This window comes from Bombyx mandarina, chromosome 16 (genome assembly GCF_030267445.1).
Source record: "Bombyx mandarina strain Sakado chromosome 16, ASM3026744v2".
Lineage (NCBI taxonomy): Eukaryota > Metazoa > Arthropoda > Insecta > Lepidoptera > Bombycidae > Bombyx > Bombyx mandarina.
Window position 1 is genome coordinate 5,589,491 of NC_143222.1, and position 22,273 is coordinate 5,611,763.

A 22,273-nucleotide genomic window follows, 5' to 3' on the forward strand; every position below is an offset into this window, starting at 1 on the left:
CCTGCAAATCGAAACGCAAGATCACTTCCCGCAGAAACTCCCAGATGGTGATGAGAAGATTAAGACTTACACTACGCTATATCAATCACACTGCGCACTGCTGCCAGTACTTACGGAAATTTATAAATTTTATGTATTTTTATTACGCAATGCTATTCCTTCACTATGGAAACCGTTCGTAAATAAATCAGAACAGATGACTTACGAGCGACATAAACCAAAATATTTAGAAATTAAATATAATCATAATTACAATCTAGATAGACTTAAAAATAAAATTAAAAAGAAAAACCTGTTACACATAGATCTATAAATCACAGTAGCTTCGTGTTGTACATAACATATTATATTAACATTGATAACAAACAGCCGAAGTTTTAATAAGCGGACAATACAGCGTTCAGTACACAAAAAAATAATAAACTATATAGTCCGATAACTTCACAATGGGTATTTAATCACGTTTCACCAATTAAAATATCGATAAATAATGTTGTTTTGATCATTAAATCACTGGATCGAAACAAGATTTGCCGTTAAAATGCATTAACTGTGCCTTAAGCTGTTGGCTTTCAGATAGCATTAGCGATTTCTGGGTCTATAATCAAGCATGAATAGAATACCAACTACACTCATAGGAGTCATCATAGGAAGCCACAAAACTGTACCTGGCACGAATTATTTTATAGGCACCAATTTTTCGGAGCAAAAACGTATTCAGTGACTTCAATGTGCAAGAAAACTACACTGGTGGTAGGACCTCTTGTGAGTCCGCACGGGTAGGTACCACCTCCCTGCCTATTTCTGCCGTGAAGCAGTAATGCGTTTCGGTCTGAAGGGTGAGGCAGCCGAGGTAACTATACTTGAGAACTTAGAACTTATATCTCAAGAAGGGTGGCGCATTTACGTGGTAGATGTCTATGGGCTCCAGTAACCATTTAACATCAGGTGGGCTGTGAACTCGTCCATCCATCGAATCAACAAAAAAAAAACCACAAAAATTTTATATATGTATACATATATGGCACTATGTTTTATCGTTTTCCAAAATCTACCCTGAATCAATAATGTAATGCAACCATGCTCTTCAGAGCCAACTACGATTGATAAAAAACAATGTAATTCTAATGGTTTTCTATAAAAAGACATACAAGGTTACGACAAAATTAGATTTACCACAAAAATGATCGTAGAAAATTGATAAAAGCTATTTAGAACGGAGATACTAAGACATTACTGATAAATATAAACATATTATCTTATTTAGTTTTCGCAGGCTTTTTATTCACAACTAGATGTTACAATTTTATGACAATAATGTTTTTTGTGTAATTTTGTTTTTCTAAAGTGAATACTTAATAATATTTTCTTATAAAACGAAAATCATTTTTTATTTATTTATTGCTTAGATGGGTGAACGAGCTCATGACCCACCTAGTATTAAGTGGTTACCGGAGCCCATAGACATCTAGAACGTACATGCCACCCACTATCACACCGGAGTTGTAAAGTCTCATTTTTACAGTACACAACGGCTGCCCCACTCTTTAAGCCGAAATACACGTCATATCGCTTCAAACAAAAGCTCCAGGTGTTTTATCTTCTATGCCAGGACCAGTTAAATAACCAAATAACTATATCATTCATTATCGGAACTATAGGTACCTACTTTTACTGTGCGACCTGAAACTAGTTGAGAACTAATATAAATTAGAAATATCCATTGTAACCAATCAAAATTGACCTTTGAGTTTAATTTGCATTCATGTCCGAATGAATTCATTATCCAGGAACATATTAAATACAATATTTACTTATAATATATCATACGCGTGTACGTAATAATTCGGATATAATGACTTATTAAAATGTTTCTTGCGTTTGACCTACAACTTGTCTTGCGTAGTTTAATTGCTAATATGTAGATTTGGGTGATACCATAATGATATAATTTACATATTTTATTAGTCTAGTTTGTTTACTTATTACGACTTGGCGGTGACTATTGCTAAAATATTTAATATAGATTATATTATTTGCATATATGAAATTGTGTTCTTCAAAGAAGTAGTTCTTCGGATAAATCAATGAATGTGGCTTATGAATATCCTCCTCCGTGCGTCGTATTCCTCAGTGCTGAGAGTCATGACCTTTACGGAACACTTTTGTTAGGACTATGTTCTTCCATTCACAACTGTCCTCCGCGCAGTGGATAGCGACATTCATGCTGGATTCCAAAGCCGTCCTAATCTGATCGGACCAGCGCATGGGACTAAGCCCCCTAGGCCTCTTTCCTTCCACTTTGCCGGTGATGAGAAGTCTTTCGAGATTGTCGCCCTTTTACCTCGCAACGTGACCGAAAAACTCCAAAATCCTACGTAAGCAAATGGTGGACAGTCTTGAGGAGACGCCTAGTTCTTCCAGGATTGATGCGTTTGTCCGATGCGCCGTCCAGGGAATCCGCAGCATTTTCCTCCAGCACCACATCTCTAACGCGTCGATCCGACTTCGCTCCGGCTTATGAATATAAATGTGGTGTAATAGCAGCGAGACAGCCTAAAAATTATATTAACATAAAATTTTAAAGGACATTATCATCGTCCTTTATCAGTCTGAATTTTTTGAATTAAAAAATCATCTTGAAATTTTTATTTGAAATCGATTAAGTTAGATTTATTTCAGAAATCAGAAACCTAAGAACGTAATAGCTCACAATTAAATTTGTTATAATAACATAAATATCCTTATAATATCGTTTCAAACAATAGCGTCTATTATAAACAGTCTGAGCCCGTATTCAATAAAACCGTACATTTATCAAAACTAATTGGTAACAGAACTGTGCCTATAAAGTTTAGTAAGCCGTTATATTCAAATATTTAAGAGCTCAAATAATAATTATTATTTGCGTTCTATGCCGCAAATGGATAGTTTTTGCAGGTTGTAACCAAGAATCGAGCTTGTGACGGCTGACCCGACGCCCTTGAGAATTGTCGCTACCCAGTTTTATGGGTGGTAGCATTCTGAATCAAGACAATGACATCACCAAGTACAAATACAAATAATAAACTATTTTAGTGAAAAAGCATATGAAAATGATAAGTATGTTTTTATTTACTTATGTTACTTATTGTTCATTATGGAAAAAATAAATTATATCATATAATAGACAATGTAAAATATTAGTCATTATTAGGCAGGCATTCGGTAGGCAGTGGGTTGGCTCTGCCCCTGGCGTTGCTGGAGTCCATGGGCCACAGTAACCACTCACCATTAGGTGGGACGTATGCTCGTCTGTCTACAAGGGCAATAAAAAATATATTACAACTATTACTAGTTATTTAAAATTAAATATGCTTACAAACAACAAATCCCGGTGTGTTGAAAATTACGTATTTCGCAAAAAATAAACTTTTTATTGGTAATGTCAAGATCCGATCGCTACCTTCCTACCTACCTTGCCTTCCTATCTATTTCTTCCGTGAAGCAGTCATGTGTTCGGATCTTCAGGGGCTAGTTTTCATGCAAATTTTTTTTATTGCCCTTTTAGGCAGACGAGCATACGGCCCACCTGATGGTAAGTGGTGACCGTCGCCCATGGACTTCAGCAATGCCAGAGGCAGAGCCAAGCCGCTGCCTACCGCTTAATACTCTCCGCAAGCCTCGTTTGAAGGACATGTCATAGCGCTCGGGAAACACCGTGGAGGGGAGCTCATTCCATAGCCGGATGGTACGCAATTATATGCAATTATTATTCAAACCTCGAGTCACAAAGGGCTATCGATATCCATTACATCGGTTCTTTGGGCTCTCAACCCAAATACACTTGTCAAATATGAGTTATATAGCTTCACGCCTCTCCGGTCATGCTTAAACTTTTTAATATTCCCAATATTTCAACTCTCCTAGCTGAACCTTTTGCTCGCCCACATGTCCCGGTGAAACTGGAAAGGAATAAGCGCCAGCAGGAATCTTTCATAAAAAAAATTCACCCATTTTTCATCGGTTCTATTGAATAACGTACAAATTAACTCGGACGGTTGACTTTTTAGGTTAATAACTCACCATATGAATGAATATATACGATTAAAGATAGACATTGAATTCATTCAATTAGGACTAAGTAAATGCTACAGGGTGTAAAGAGACTAATAAATACTAAATAAAAATGTTTTGGGACGTGTCATGCAGGTACGAAGTCAACCCTCCGTGTTTCCTGAGTGCTTTGAAATGTTCGAAGAAATTGAAGGAGGTTTGAAAGAATAATGAAAGATTATTGAACAATAAAGTAAATTCATTTCTACAATATTTAATACTAAAAACGATAACCCTTAAAGTCATATTTAGCTATCTTAGGGCGTTCTGTAAGTCAGTAATGCGAGGTTAAATAGTGCTCCAGCCATTATAGGTACTATACAATTGATACTTTGAACTTATTTCTCAACGGTTTTGCGACATTCACCATGTGATCTTTGGCTGATATCTTTGGCTGATGGCCATTTAACACCAGATAAGACGTGCGTTCGTTTACCCCTTCAAAAAACAAATGAAAATAGAAAATAAAGGTTGCGGTAACATTGCGCACTAATAAAAAAAATATTATCAGCGGCCTAGTTAATAAAGTTATCGGAGCTTTATAAGTCTGTTATAAGAAGACTGTGAATTAATGCTGTGCACAGTAAAAATGAATTAGATGTAGTTTTTAGTGCTCTCGTGTTAATAATCACCAGCTCGCTTACCTATTGCGCTTACTAAAAAATAACTAAATATATTCAAAGTTATAAATTCGAACGTAGCAACCCTATTTGCAGTTAACCTGACGCCCTTGGCGTCGGTCACGTACTGACCGCACTTGGGTGGCATGGATGGTTAGATCTAGATCTACTTTTACTCTGCAACTCATAAATTCCGTTATTAATGTGAGCGTCGTGCATATCTTTGTCACAATTGTCAGTCGAAATAAGTGATTGTTAAAGTAATACTATTCAAAAATATTCAATCACGTCTTTTATTAACATTAATTGAAACATAAACATGAAACGTATAGTTGATTCGGTTTTATAGATAAATTAAGTATTTAATCAACACTTTTTGAACTCAACAACATTACGTAATAATCATTTGGGAATTAAGCCTCCTCAAAGCGTAAGGCAAGCTCACAACCAGGGCCCTGAAACTGCGATAATTAAGACATTATTTTTTTCTGTATGGAAGCTAGCGACTTCTTGTAGCGGATGTCCCTAAACTTATATTTTGTTAAAGTTAAGGCATTTAATTATTGTATAACTAAATACAGAAAAAAAATCATACAAGTTTTTATTTGTTATAGACAAAATAATTGAATTTTATTAATTTGTGGTTTCTCAAAATTTACAAGTACTTCACTATAAATAAAATATACGCTAAGTACATAATACGTTACTGCCATCTACAAGAGCAATGAGAAACTAATCGACGCGAAGCCATCTAGTGGCCGACACCCATAAACATATTTTGTTGAGTGCTTGAGTTGCTTATCAATAACTAATTAATGTGTATTATCTCTGCTACCTGTTGCTGAGTCATTAATGGTGTACATAAACATTATGACATTCAAAACATTATTTTCTGTAAATTAGCTTTGGTCGACTGGTAGAGACTGTCTTAGACAGTAATTCCGCGAATGTAAACACCGGATTTATAAACAAACATGATTCCCGCTATCTGCAGGCAGCATCTTTAAGTAACTGTTTGGCTGCGCCTGTGGTATTGCTGACGTCCATGAGGAACGGAAACCACTCACCACCAGGTGAGCCGTTTGCACATCTAACCTAATAAAAAAGATCTACCTCATAGCGTAAAGTCGAAATTTCAATCTCCAAGATGGACATAATTATTAAGCACTTGTTGGATCAATCATTTTCTAGTCGTCGTGGCCTAAAGGATAAGACGTCCGGTGCATTCGTGTTGAGCGATGCACCGCTGTTCGAATCCCAGGCGGGTACCAATTTTTCTAATGAAATACGTACTCAACAAATGATCACGATTGACTTCCACGGTGAAGGAATAGTATCGTATAATAAAAATCAAACCCGCAAAATGATAATTTTGTAATTACTGGTGGTGGGTAGGTACCACCACCCTGCCTATTTCTGCCGTGAAGCAGTAATGCGTTTCGCTTTGAAGAGTGGGGCAGCCGTTGTAACTATACTTGAGACCTTAGAACTTATACCTCAGTGGGTGGTGCATTTACGTTGTAGATGTTTATGGGCTCCAGTAACCACTTAACACTAGGTGGGCTGTGAGTTCGTCCACCCATCGAAGCAATAAAAAAATCAACAATTGGACATTTCGCCCATGTTATGTTACCAATAATGCATGTTACCAATAATGCAGTTCTGCATGCAATAAACATCTCATACCATTCCTCGACTTCTATTAAAATTACCAAATTTAAAGAACCCTCTTTTTACTCTGTTTGATTACATTAGCTTGAAAATGTTTATATAAAAATAATTCAATTATTTAATTCAATATCCCACTGAGATTGCCGCTACGTGAGACAATGTGGACCTAAAAGTCAATGCCTCTTAGCAGTAGTATCATAACAAAAAGCCGACAAGCACATGAAAATCTCTAACACAGATAAATAATCGCTTAAAATTTAACCGAGCATGTAATTGTACAAGATACACGTTCCTAATGAATTAGTAACATTACATTCCAAGTTAAAACTCAAATTAAAATATGGCGATCCCAAATCTTTTTTGTAGAATGTAATCGTGTTTTTTTTTTTCAAAATTTAATTATACAATAGAAATTATGGTAACCACCTGTACATATTTTTTTTGTAAAAATCATATTTAGATACGTTTTTCTATTAAAAACGTCAACAAAAATTTCATAAAAAACAAACAGTCCTTAATTAAAAAAGAATCGTCTATAATTTCTCTAGTCACCTCCTATATGTAAGAGCTACTATATCTAGACTTTTTTTTTTTTTTTTATGATTGAAAGTTTACTGGTGGCCCGAAGGCCTTTCCAGTTTCACCAGGACAGGTGGGCGAGCAAAGGCTCAGCCAAGAGGGGTGGGATTTGCTAACAACTGCCCGAGCGCCTCCGAAGGAGACCTAACAACTCAAGAGCAATTGTTTCGCGAATGAATCTACTACCGGATCGGAATCGCGACCCGCTGAGAAGATCCGGCGAGAAACTCAGCGGGCTGATGCATGGGTTAGGTTGCACGTAAAGACAGATAATATATATCAATCAACGCACGCTCTCATTACGCATTCAAGGCTTTCTCATGATTAGTTACAAGTTCACGAAATGTTACAATATTGTAATATTTGACAAGAATAATGTTCTATGTTTAGTCATAATATAATAAACATAAATTTCTCGGAATAACGCAAGGCATTCACGCTTCGAAACTGACCTAACTGTAATAATATGACCTGTCACTTCAAGTGATGTTGACGCATGAGTCGGGTTTTAGTTAAGTTTGTTAAGTTGTGTGCATACAACCTTATGTTGAAGTGTAAACATTGCTTTAATTATAGCCAAAATATAACACCACTTTTCTAGAGCGTTACATTTACATTCATTATTTTATAACAATCTTAGAATGTGATTATACGAAATTGAAAGATAATCTTTTTTTTTTTTATAGCTCTTGTAAGCAGACGAGCACACGGTCCACCTGATGGTGAGTGGTTACCGTCGCCCATGGACTTCAGCAATGCCAGGGGCAGAGCCAAGCCACCTTGCGCTCGGCAAACACCGTGGAGGGGAGCTCATTCTAAAGCCGGATGGTACGTGGCAAAAAAGACCTCTGGAAACGCACTGTCGATGAACGTAGCGCTTCCAGATAATATGGATGAACTCTGCTCCGATGGCGGGAGGTGCGATACTAAAAAGGAGATGAAGGGATCCTCTCAAACAATTCCTCAGATCACTCCCCAATCTTAAATCTTTATGTAAAATAGGTAAAATATAGAACAGTTAAGTATAACTTTCTAGTCTATTTGTCTGCCGATTTTCTTATATTCCATAGTCGTTAAACATTTAAAATAAAACATGATATTCCAAAAAAGAGTATCGTGTAATATATTGTAACCTTTCGAAAAATAAATTACAAATCAAATTAGAACAAGCCGCCCTAACATCAAAGTCGGGCCTAACCATTCAACACATTTTTCACACAAACATTAGTTTTGCTTTCGTAACCGTATCGTTCGCATTAATTGCAATACTAAACGCTCATTAAAGATATTACACACACGTTTAGTGGTATACCGGTAACGTTAAACAAATACTCGCTATAATTTAATTGCATAATGAAAAAGCATTAAAATTACTAAATCATTGACACATAATATATAAAGTCGAAATTCCTACATTTCAAACACAATTCTGAATAAACTCGAAATTGTAATTTGAAAACAAAATTGACATACTAGCGATTGTTTTTTATTGGAAACTAGCTGACCCGGCAGACTTCGTAATGCCTCAATCGAGAAATAAAAGACTTGAACTTTTGTATAAAATAAACTTAAAACAAACAAAAGGAATCCGTCCGACGGAGGACCCATCAAAGGAAAATTCCGAGCATTTTCATATTTATTTTAAACCTTCTCTGGACTTTCACAAATCATTCAAGACCACAATTAGCCAAATCGGTCCAGCCGTTCTCGAGTTTTAGCGAGACTAACGAACAGCAATTCATTTTCTATATTAATATTATACTTAATATTATAAAGAGGAAAGATTTGTTTGTTTGTTTGTTTCGAATAGGCTCCGAAACTACTGGACCGATTTGAAAAATTATTTTCCCATTAGAAGCCGACATTGTCCCTGATGAACATAGGCTACTTTTTTTAAAAAAAAATTTTTTTTTTTTGGTTTCTCTTGTGTTTTAATGTTTCCGAAGCGAAGCGAGGGCGGGTCGCTAGTTATATATGAAGATATAAAATATCTATTTTTAAATAATAAAGCATTTGCAAAGGTGAACAGACTGAAAATTCTTTTTTCTTCCAACAAACCACATACTAAACCTTAAATTTAAGTAGAAGAAGTGCTTCTACTCGTAGCTTCTCTTCTTGAACCCGTGACCACCCAATGCTGAGTATAGGTCTCTTCGAATGCGCCCCATTCTCTTCGGTCTCTTGCCTTTCTCATCCAGTCCCTACCAACCACTTTGACTAGGTCATCGGTCCACCTCGTTGGCTGACTGCCCATGTACGAGGTCTCAACTCCAGTACTTTTATGCCCCACTGATTGTCAGTGAGACGACATATGTGGCCGGCCCACTTCCATCACTACTCCTAGCATCATCATATTAAGATAATACAATAAAATAAATTATGTATATTAATGAAAATAGAGTATTACATAATTGTAAACTAACGTAACAACAATCTTTAATCCTGTGACTGTACCGTCATGTTGCAAGGTACCACTTTTCTGACTATTTTTCCGCTAAGCTAGCATACGATGCGGCTTAGAAGGCAACTCCCCTGCACTCTTACACCCGACGTCCGATCTCCGTCCGGGTTCAGAACCCGGTCAGAATAGGGGGGTTCCCGCGGTCAACTAATATAATCGAAACTTCGATCGTATCCAGATATGTCGGAGGCCCTGGCTGCTTAACACCAGATGTACTGTGAAACCATCTGACCTATGCAATAATTAAGTAAATAAATCATTTCAACTCAAATTTAAGCAATTATTCTATTTAACTGAATAGTTACCAGTAACTGATAATTAAGTCACGTGTAATTTTGGCCAAAATAATAATGTCAGCAGAAGTTACATATATGTGAATATATAATTTAATTTACTTACTTTGGCTATCTCATCTTTCAGGCCGGAGCTCTAGCTACTAGCATACGAGATAGTAACTAAAAGCGAAGTAGGGTCAGAGGCCAAAGCGACCCCAAATAAGTACCCAAGTATAAATAATCACAAATCAATATTACTGCTACGTACATATTATTAGGTAGCAGTAGTGGTAAGTCGAGAAAGTAAAAATTATCTTTTTATTAAAATCCAGTTAGATTTTTTTTCATGCACGCTAGATAACATTACAGATATCTCATTCTCATTCAACGTATTTAGTAACTTACGAATGAGATAGCTTGTATTTTGTTTACATACTTCTAATTGATTTGAAATATGTATTGTGACCAAGCCTTATGATTACCGACTAGATACAAATCACGAACTCCATGTCTAACACACAAGAGGCGTTTGTTTTGGTATGTATTTTAACTTATCCCTGACATTTACCGATATTCGATGGAATTCAGTTCGTTGAAATGCTGGCGACACCTTTTCTTCCTTGTCGGAATAAAACTTAGTAGAGCAGTTCCTATACCTATCTTTAAGTCAAGCCTTCGTGCCTTACTATACTTTATTTTATACTTTACTAGTTGACCAGGGAGACTTTGTAGTGCCTCAATCGATAAATAAAAGACCTAAATTTTTGTATAAAATAAACTTAAAACAAACAAAAGGAATCCGTCCGACAGGGTACAAATCAAAGGAAAAACAAAATTCTAATTTTTATTTAATTCCGAGCATTTTCATATTTATCTACCTTTTAAACCTTCTCTGGACTTCCACAAATTCAAGATTCAAGACCAAAATTAGCCAAATCGGTCCAGCCGTTCTCGAGTTTTAGCGAGACTAACGAACAGCATTTCGTTTCTATATATATAGGTATAGATATTTATTATTATTATTACTTCATTTATACTCTATTGCAATAACGAAGTCCCTTTTGACACTTCTTAGAACGTAACTCTTCACGGTTCGCATAATTTGAAATAATAAACATTTTTGTTCATGGTCGTAAATCATCATTGAAAAATACACAATCAATCTAAATTATTATACAATTAATTCACACACACAATAACACAAATAATAACATCTGTCAAATGGGACTTCGTAATTGGAATAGAGTGTAGGGGCTCTCTTTCGATCGTACTGGAAGTCGATTATTAATGCAAAAGATAGGACTACCACTCTTTCTTTCTTCGCGTTGATTAAACTAATTAAACCTTATTTTTATGCTTTCTTCGTTCGTAAAAGCTTAGTGGTACAGTTGGCCTATCTTGAAAGAAAGAAGAAGAAGGGAAAAGTAATACCTGCCACATGGATTAAACAACACACAGTCATATCTACGAATACAGTTTTCTATTATATCTATTAGGTCATCACCGAAATCATATATAAAACTTATATTGTTATTGGCATAAAGTCAATCTTTCAATGGTGGTGGTAAAATCGTATTTTCCATGATATAACTACTACTAGAAGAACTACTTTCTCAGTAATTTTCCATAATTTCAACGAACGTTGTCTCTCAGAAAATCAGTTCATGCTTATATAAATTTATTTTGAAAAGCAGAGTCAATGTTGATTGACCATTAAGATAAACATGAGAAAGAAACGACTCATTTAACAGGATTATATTGTGATTAAATCGTGTCATTGAGTTACACTCTTACATTTCACAAGTTAAACCTTCAGTTCGAGTATAATAAGATTGCAAAGAGAAATTAAAATTCATACAAATATAAACCACGTCATAGTAGAAAATAAATAACACACAATAAACGCCTCGCAATATGCTTAAAAGCTTGAAAATAGGCAATTTTTAAATTGGATATCTTATTCTCAGCAGTACAGTATTGTATTCAAAATTATAACCACAAATTATTAAGTTCAATCGTTTTGACGGCAAAGGTCAACAATACAAAGCGCAAAATAAATAAAAATGCCTTTCGAAAATCGTTTCATGAATATCACATTCATTACATTCCGAGCGAATAAAATCGCGAATAAGATTTAAAAAAAAAAAACGGTGGATATGTCGCGCATAAACGGAAGCACGAGATATGCAGCTAGAAAATGCACTGGAAGGTCACGTTCGATGGCTGTATACTTGATAACCTCGTTTAAGCTATAAAATCGATATGCGCACAAAACATTGCCCTTTTTAAATACAAATAAAATCGCATTGACTGAATAACTCGGCGATGGAATTCGAATTGGATAAAATCGAGATAGTGTATGATATTGTTTTACTAGTAAACGGAGCAATAGTTCTTTTACTTTTTTAATTACAAGGAATTGAATAAATTTAAAATTTTATGGTAATTTAATCTGCCCTATATTTATTTATTTATAGTTTTATTTTTTTTATTTTTTTATTGCCCGAGCAGGCAGACGAGCATACGGCCCGCCCACCTGATGGTGAGTGGTTACCGTCGCCCATGGATTTCAGCAATGCCAGGGGCAGAGCCAAGCCACTGCCTACCGCTTAATACTCTTCACAAGCCTCGTTTGAAGAAGGACATGTAATAGCGCTCGGGAAACACTGTGGAGGTAAGCTCATTCCATAGCCGAATGGTACGTGGCATAAAAGACCTCTAGAAACGCACTGTGGATGACCGCAGTGGCTCCAAGTAGTACGGATGAACTCTACTCCGGTGGCGGGCGGTGCGATGGTAAAAACGAGATGATGGTATCATCTCGAATAATTCGTCAGAGCACTCCCCATGGAACATACGGTACAAAATACAGAGGGAACCGAAATCCCTCCACAGACCCAGAGGTTCCAAACGATCCGTGAGAATGGGATTAATTACGTTACTGCTATATACCACTTAGTAGTAGCGATTTCAGCTGAATACATTACACAAACGCCACACACATTCATCACCCAGTAGGTATATTTCAGCGTCCACAAGATTAGGCGTGCAAACTGACAAGACTTATTAACACCGTTTTAACTATATATGCCGCGAAATATCCACAGATTATGTAATATTTTAAACAGAAAACAGCCATTAGTAGACTTGAGATTTTTGACACAGAACAACACTATCTGTGTTGTTGTGTGTTCGATAAGCATATAATACTATTTAACACTAGTTGAGAGATACAAAGTGGATGACTTTGGTGTGTGACCAAAGTGGATGACCGAAAAAGTATTAATTTAAAATGCTTTTTTCCCTATTTCTTCCAGAAAGCATTAATGAGTTTTGGTTTAAAGGGTTTACACAATCCAATCGATACTTAGAATCCATATTTCAAAATGTGTAACGGTTTTCACATATTTGCGAAAACGAGATATCAAAATATCTACAAATATGAACTCGTAAAGTAATACCAGGTAAGCCGTGATGTAGTCTAGCCATCTAGTGCAAGAAAAAAATTGAGATGAAAATTAATAGAATTGAAATAAAAAAATTCCAGACCCGTTTTTTTTTCTACCTAAGCTGATGGCCTTGAGATGCTATTTCAGCGTAACCTTAGCTAGTAGGTGAGCTAACGGGGCTCAAACTGGAGTGATGCTAACACTGACCCTAGCAAGAGCAGTGCTTCGCAGAATCTACCACCGGATCGGAAACGCGACCCACTGAGAAAAAAGACCCGTAATAACGCTTAGCCATAAGGCAAATTAACTTTAGGTACCAAAATTAAATTTGTCTCGACTTAATTGTGGCAAGCAGCCTTCGATACAGCAAACTGATAATTAACCGACTTTAAGATTTACTTACATTTAATATTGTTTTGGATTGCAGAGAGCGCAGGTGCAGCTACAGCAATTTTTGTGGTTCATAATACGATAATCTTAAGGCATGAATTAGTTTTGTTGTATCTTTGGGGAGTTTACGACGAAAGGGAAAATCTTCCACCGAGCGGGTGATATTGCTCGGTAGACTGACGGTCCAAATGTTGTTGTTCGGAACTTGTATATATGCGCTTTATCTTGAAAATGTCGTAAGCGAGATTCAGGCATCTGTCAATTATCTTGCGTTGTATGATGGCTACCCGCCACATCACTCCCCTCCGAGACTGGAGGTCGTGTCATTTTTAGTTAGCGTTGTCCGTGCTGAGATTAGCTTGCAAGGGCCAGTGCTGCTCGAAGCCTGCGGTGAGTCGAGGCTGAGCTTTAATGCTGCGTGCGTGTCGCCAGTGCTGCTCGAAGTTTGCAGTGAGTCGAAACTGAGCTTAAATGTTGCGTGCGTGTCGTGCGTAGTTCATGTGATGCAGAGCTGCCACGCCGGAGATGTGTGACCCCAAGCGTTGATGATCCGGTCGTGGGCTGCGATGAACTGTAGCGGCGTGATGAGGCAGTGAAGTTGCGTGCCGTAGGACCAGGAAGCGCGGTGAGTCGGCTGCGATGGTCCTGTTGAGGCTGCGATGCTGGCTTGCTGTGGGACGACTGTCAATGACGTGCTTTTATCTGCGAGAATGCGGGGATTGTGGTAGCCGAAGTTCTTGATGCACTGAAGAAGAATCAGAAGGTTGCGTGTTCACATCTCGTCGCAGGTCACCAGTTTGGGGAGTTTACGACGAAAGGGAAAATCTTCCACCGAGCGGGTGATATTGCTCGGTAGACTGACGGTCCAAATGTTGTTGTTCGGAACTTGTATATATGCGCTTTATCTTGAAAATGTCGTAAGCGAGATTCAGGCATCTGTCAATTATCTTGCGTTGTATGATGGCTACCCGCCACATATCTATGTATGGCTTTACAACTATCTGTTATTTCGTACTGCATATAAAAGATTTATCCCATTTTTGGCACGTCATTACGAATCCTCTCGATCCATTAACGGTGCTTTTAGGTACCTCAAGCACCGGTCACTGCCCTCGCCGAACCCGTCGCTTGCGACGAAGGACTCCATGAGTAAATTAAATAACCCATAAGCACAGCCCACTGAGTTTCTTACCGTATCTTCTCAGTAGGTTGCGTTCCTGACCCGGTGGTAGATTCGGCGAAGCAGCACTGCTCTTGCTAAGGCCAGTGTTAGGAACACTTCCGGTTTGAGCCCCGGGAGCTCACCTACACGCTAGGGTAAAGCTAAAATACCCTCTCAAAGCTATCAGCATAAGTTTTTTTTTTATTGCTTAGGTGGGTGGACGAGCTCAAAGCCCACCTGGTGTTAAGTGGTTACTGGAGCCCATAGACATCTACAACGTAAACGCCACCACCCATCTTGAGATATGAGTTCTAAGGTCTCAGTATAGTTAGTTACAACGGCTGCCCCACCCTTCAAACCGAAACACATTACTGCTTCACGGCAGAAAATAGGCGGGATGGTGGTACCTACCCGTACGGACTTATGGTAACTACCCGTGCGGTTAGAAAAAAATAACACATTTTCGATTTTATCTCTGCCGTTTTTCCAAATAATATTTTTTCAATATTATTTAGTGTACGTTTCTTTTGTAATGAGATCCAACTATAGAATCCAAAATATATTCGATTCGCATTTTACCACATCAGCATTACTGACTTTCATGACTTGTATATACAGTCAATAATAATACATATAGTCAATAAATCTGATCCAATTTTAACTTTATGTCTTTTACTACATCCACAAAAATTGCACGGAATACCTTGAAAACGAGAAATGAATGTAAACTTAAAAATACATCATCCGACCGACCCTTTAATGAGCACATTGGCCAAGAACTGTAAAAATTATTTCTGTAAACGTTAATTTAAATAAAACGTGTTCACAATGAAAATTGAAAGATACTCTTAATTATATAGAAATTAAATTAAATGAGGATGTTCGAAAATACAGCAACAGGGAGCTGTTTATTATGAAAGTATTTTAGTTTGGTGATATTGACACAAGTTAATTTACGAAGTCTCTGTGTGCCAAATGTATTGTATATACTTTATTATTATCAACGAGGCGCTCGGTCGCCGACGTAACCCAGTAAAAATACTTCGGTGCAGACTACCCACATTTCATGTCCTTGCGGATCCTTCCGATCTACTAACATTATTATTAGACGCTTGCAGCTCAAGCAGAAAGAGTAGGCTTAGGGCCCTTGGTGGCCATACTCGTCGAACTCGGCAAAGGGTTCGACGTGCAACCTAACCCATACAACAACCCGCTGAGTTTTTCGCCGGATCTTCTCAGCGGGTCGCGAATCCGATCTGGTACTAGATGCATTCGCGAAACAGCTGCACTTGAGCCGTTTGGTCTCCTTCGGAGAGGCTCTAACAGCTGTTAGAAAATCCCACCTCTCCTGGCTGAGCCGGTGCTCGCCCACCCGTCCTGGTGAAACTAGAAACGCCTCCGGACCACTAGTACTCCTTCCTTACTAAAGAAAACAACTTACATTTTGTGTCGCCATTTAGTTTTATTTACCCCATTACCATATGTTTAATAAAACCTATTTAGAATAAGAAAGAACACATTTATAATGTGATTTTTTTACTGCATTGACGGTTGAACAAATTCTGGGACCTACTAGTGCTAAACGGTTACATGAGGAGTGCATAAACATCTCAATCTGAATGCCGCCACCCTGAGATATGAGATTGAAATATCTTATCTTATAGGTACCTTTAAACGAGCAATTCTTGTATATATATAATCTGAATCTCGGAAACGGCTCCAACGATTTTCATAAAATTTTGTATACAGGGGATTTCGGGGGCGATAAATCGATCTAGCTACGATTTAGTTTTCAGAAAATGAGGTTTTATTCGTGTTTTCAATAATCAACTCTTCCCGACATCTATTGACGAATAATAATACTTTTTTTTCTTAATTAAGGGCAACTAACAGCTTTAAAGACACAACAAGATGGCCTTATCTAAAAAAACCGAGCAAAGCTCGGTCTTCATCTATTCAATTATAATGTATGAATTTTGTTATAGATTCTATAGTTCAAATTCGAACGTATGAATCGTTTATGACCGAAATAGACATGATAACAGTACCAACCTACTTACCTTTGAGTATTAATACACCTGCAAGAATCAAAGAAATCCACACCCTGTATCTATATTCGAATCAAAATTAAATCGTCTTACGTGAACAGATGACACATTAATTTTATCGATAAAGATACAATAAAGATTATGGTGCGGCTCATCTTTATGCGTTCACAGTCGGAATGGAAAACGGAAAATTTAAAAGGTCGGACCACATGTTTTTTTTTTAAATGTAAAATAATTACTCTTAAAACTTTATTGACTCTTACCTATAAAGGACTATACATGTGTACGTTGTACCTACATTTTTACAATACAATTAAGGCTTCAATCTCGTCTGCCAACTTGGGCGGCTGCAGTGACATTGTGATATCAATCAAGTAAACACTACACCCCAGGTGGGCTGTGAGCTTGTTTAACTATCTGATGTGAAAAATAATAGTCCAATCTCGAACCTTGACCTAGATCTCTTATTTGAGACCAGCGCATTGGTTCGCTGAGCCGTTAGAAGCATTCGCCAAGTCTTATAAGACTACCTGGGCGTTACCCTGGATGCATCGATGACATTCCGCCCGCATATAAAATCAGTCCGTGACCGTGCCGCGTTTATTCTCGGTAGACTCTACCCCATGATCTGTAAGCGGAGTAAAATGTCCCTTCGGAACAAGGTGACACTTTACAAAACTTGCATAAGGCCCGTCATGACTTACGCGAGTGTGGTGTTCGCTCACGCGGCCCGCACACACATAGACACCCTCCAATCCTTACCATCCCGCTTTTGCAGGTTAGCTGTCGGGGCTCCGTGGTTCGTGAGGAACGTTGACCTACACGACGACCTGGGCCTCGAATCAATTCGGAAATACATGAAGTCAGCGTCGGAACGATACTTCGATAAGGCTATGCGTCATGATAATCGCCTTATCGTTGCCGCCGCTGACTACTCCCCGAATCCTGATCATGCAGGAGCCAGTCACCGTCGACGCCCTAGACACGTCCTTACGGATCCATCAGATCCAATAACCTTTGCATTAGATGCCTTCAGCTCTAATACTAGGGGCAGGCTTAGGGACCCCGGTAACCGTACTCGTCGAACTCGACAAAGAGGTCGACGTGCAACCTAACCCATGCATCAGCCCGCTGAGTTTCTCGCCGGATCTTCTCAGCGGGTCGCGATTCCGATCCGGTAGTAGATTCATTCGCGAAACAATTGCTCTTGAGTTGTTAGGTCTCCTTCGGAGGCGCTCGGGCAGTTGTTAGCAAATCCCACCCCTCTTGGCTGAGCCTTTGCTCGCCCACCTGTCCTGGTGAAACTGGAAAGGCCTTCGGGCCACCAGTAAACTCTCAATCATAAAAAAAAAAAAAAAAATCTTATAAGACTAACATCTATGTTTATAGTTTCCTTTACAAGGTTAATGCTAGCTTCATAATTCAATACTTCTTCTTTGTCGTATCATTCTAGTCAGAGCGGTCGTGGTCGTCATTCTTCGTGGAAGGTTGACCACGCGATGGACCGACCAGGTCAAGTTGGCAATGTGCGGCTGTTTGCATGAGTGTACCAGGCTCACCACAAACCGGGAGGAGTGGCGATTGCTCGTGAGGCACATAACACAATTCAATACAACTTATCTAAGTACACTCTTAAATATTTTGCTTATTTTTGTTTCATTTATCCAGGAATTTCGAGGAACTAGTGAACAACGGAGTTTGGAATTGACTATCGATGGGACCCAAAAAAAATATTGAATAAAATTGGCGTGTTCTTATTTAGTATGTGTATGTTTCATAAACTTGAATAAGATCTTAAAGGGTCGCTGATTATGGAATTTCAAACAAGGCTACTCAACGCCTTTTTTTCGGGTCGGGACGCGATACACCGCCAACCGGTCGCTCTTTCGTATCTCCTCGGCAACGCGCTAGAGTGATGGTAGCGCGCCGCGCGGCCTCTACCCCCTCAGGTCGCCCCTTGACCTTCACCGGGGGGAGGCCGCTACCTACAGAGGCCGGGACGTACGGGCGTATTCCCTCAATAGGCTCAACGGCGACGGATCGGTGCGGAAAAGGAAGAGCTCTCCCTCTCTCGTTCCGCCGCCTCCGTCTGCGAGTCCACCATCTCGCCATTCTCGCTCGTCGAGAAGGCTACTCAACACCATGCCTGCCGGGCACAGCCTGATCCGTGATCGAACTTTAAATGACCCAAGCAATTTAAATATCTAAAAATACAAAATATTAACAAAAAGAAAATCGAGTTTTTTGAACCATAAGAACATGAAACACAAGAAGATGCTCATATCTCAAAAAGTACTGGTCAGGTCTTGACAAAATTTAAGTAGGACAATGTGAAAGCCACTACCTTTTCAAATATAATAGGATCATCAAATCCACTTTTCCTTAAAAAAAGTTTCAGGGGTAAAACACATTTAAAAAATCAGTCGAATTGATAACTTAGTCCTTTCTTTGAAATCGGTTTACAAACTACATGGACGGCCCAAATTTTTCTTTACCTTTTTTTAATAAAGTAGTATTAATGGTGGCCCGGAGGCCTTTCCAGTTTCACAAGAGCAGGTGGGTAAGCGCGGTCTCGGCCAGGATGGGTGGGAATTGAATGATATTTCTGATGTATTCAAGGCCAACGAACGTCGTGTAGGACAACGTTTCTTACGAACCACGGTGCTTCTTTTTTCCCTACCTATCCTGATATCTTTGAGAGTCTATTTCAGCTTCTCCTTGACGTGTAGGTGAGCTCACGGGGCTCAAACCGAGAGTGTTGCTAACAGTGGTAGCAAGAGCAGTGCTGCTTCGCCGAATCTACCACCAGGTCGGAAACGCGACCCACTTAGAAGATCCGGCGAGAAACTAAGTGGACTGTGTCTATGGGTTAATTTACTCGTCGAGCCCTTCGTCGCAAGCGATGGGTTCGACGAGGACGATGAGCGGTACTTGAGGTGCGGTGCCCCAACGGCTAACTTACAAATACGGGATTGGAGGACTTGGAGGGTTTCTATGTGGGTGCAAGCCGTGAAAGCAAATACCACACTCGCGTATGTCATAATGGGTCATATGCAAGTTTTGGAAAGCTTCGTCGTGTTACGAAGGGATATTTTACACCGCTTACAAATCATGGGGGTCCAAATCTTGTTTTCCGAAACTTGTATATTATATAGTATGTAAGCTTATTTTGAAAATAGCGTTACCGAAATTCAGGCATCTCTCATATACACATATAGCGTAACACTGCACATCACTATCTGAGCAATTTATTTTTGACTTGTTATCATTAACATCTGATTTGTTGCCTGAAATAAATTACAACAGATTCAATATAAATTACAACAACAGCAACGGCAGAAATCAAATAAATTGTTTCGACTACGTTACCTTAGTTTTTAGATTAAGATGATACCTTAATATAACTAGTCAGGTCATAAGTATTGTCACACAGTAAAAACTTTTCTTTTAGAATGCTAAAAAGTTTTTTGAATTCGAATTTCGAATTGTTCATGAAAATAAAAATGTATACTTTTAGAATTTTACTCATTTTTAAATATGGAGTGGACGCTTAAAGAAGACCGTGTTGCAGTTATTGCGTTGCATCGTTGCGATTACGCGCCAATTCAAATTTTTAACATACTGAAAAATTTGAATATAACCAAAAGATTCGTTTATCGTACCATCAAACGATACAATGAAGACTCTAGTGTAGATGACAGGTCAAGAAGTGGCCGCCCTCGGTCTATTAGGACTCCAGCAGTGATAAAAGCTGTGAAGGCGCGAATTCAAAGAAATCCCAAACGTAAGCAGAAACTGTTGGCCCTTCAGAAGGGGTTAAGCAGAACCACGGTGAAAAGGGTGTTAAATGAAGACTTAGGGCTTCGGGCATATCGAAGAAAAACAGGACATCCTTTGAATGCTCGTCTAATGGACCTGAGACTGAAGAGATGCCGCGCTTTGTAGAAGCGGTACGCGGGAAAAAAATATCGGGAAATTCTTTTTTTGGATGAATAAATTTTTACCGTAGAAAAGAGCAAATGATATGGTGTACGCACACAGTAGTAAAGAAGCGAGCAACCGTATTCCGCGTGTCCAACGAGGTCATTTTCCATCCTCGCTCATGGTATGGTTGGGAGTTTCTTATTGGGGCTTAACAGAGGTACATTTTTGTGAGAAAGGTGTAAAAACTAATGCAGTTGTGTATCAAAATACAGTCCTGACGAACCTTGTGGAACCTGTTTCTCATACCATGTTCAATAACAGGCACTGGGTATTCCAACAAGATTCGGCGCCAGCTCATAGAGCGAAGAGCACACAAGACTCGCTGGCGGCGCGTGAAATCGACTTCATCCGGCACGAAGACTGGCCCTCCTCCAGTCCAGATTTGAATCCGTTAGATTACAAGATATGGCAACACTTGGAGGAAAAGGCGTGCTCAAAGCCTCATCCCAATTTGGAGTCACTCAAGACATCCTTGATTAAAGCAGCCGCCGATATTGACATGGACCTCGTTCGTGCTGCGATAGACGACTGGCCGCGCAGATTGAAGGCCTGTATTCAAAATCACGGAGGTCATTTTGAATAAACTTTAGTGTCATAAGAATCTATGTTTTGTTAAGTTCATTTTGGTATATGAATGGTTACATAATGAATAAACTTGTTTCAATTATTTTACATTAAACATGTGACAGAATTTATGACCTGACTAGGTACATCTATACAGGTACATATTATATATACCATTATTATTGTGTTTCTTGCGGATACTTCTTTATTTTATTATTTTAATAAACAAAATGTACATTTTACAAAACTCTATTTATTACTGCACATGTCCTACCCAATTCTAATTAAAATAGGAAGCTTCATTACCGCTCTAAAAATCTTTGAATCGTCTGGTTCGCCCTGCTTCTAAAAAATAAGCTTCAGCCTTTTTCTAGTATGATTCATTCAGCCTTTTTCTAGTATGATCGATGAGTTTATTCTTTATAAATACTTTAAAAAGAACAACGCGGCGCCGGCTTTACTCTAGTTGCACATATCCGGTCTATCAGAGGCTAATTTAAATTTATTGAAAGTCAAATTGAAGTTACACTCACATCACTCATGTCTGTAACTGGCCGACATACAATTTAACTGAGATTTCGACTCACTGTAAGTGGTGATGTTCACGTTTTGATGCCTATGGGCTCTTGGAATCACTTCAGACTAGATGGCCCGTCAGCTAGTTCATCCATCTACGCAATAAATAAATAAAAACCTATTCGCAATCTTACTTATCTCAAAAGTAGATTCACCAACACCGATAGTGTTTTCATAGACACATTATCATCATAAAAAACAAATCGAAGATAAATATGGAATGCGCTGACCAGTTTTGTAGCCTAGTGTCTTCAGATAGATCTTTAGATATTTTTTAAAAGAGGGTAATCTTTTGAAAGATTTCATCACATGAGCTGTCGCTAGATTCTTTTCAATTGTAGAAGTAACATTTCTTTTTCTATATTTTTTTTCATTGCTACGATGAGTGGACGAGCTCAC

At 38.4% G+C, this 22,273-nt stretch overlaps 2 long non-coding RNA genes across 2 annotated transcripts in view; one reads left to right on the forward strand and one right to left on the reverse strand.

Annotated features, from left to right (window-relative positions):
• Positions 1–22,273, reverse strand: part of LOC149501264 (uncharacterized) — a 344,283-nt gene that overhangs the window by 247,578 nt on the left and 74,432 nt on the right. The gene's annotated exons all lie outside the window — the stretch shown is intronic.
• LOC149501270 (uncharacterized) lies at positions 6,974–18,111 on the forward strand. Its single transcript, XR_016324331.1, has 2 exons — positions 6,974–7,217; positions 17,970–18,111. It is a non-coding gene; the product is annotated as an uncharacterized LOC149501270 (long non-coding RNA).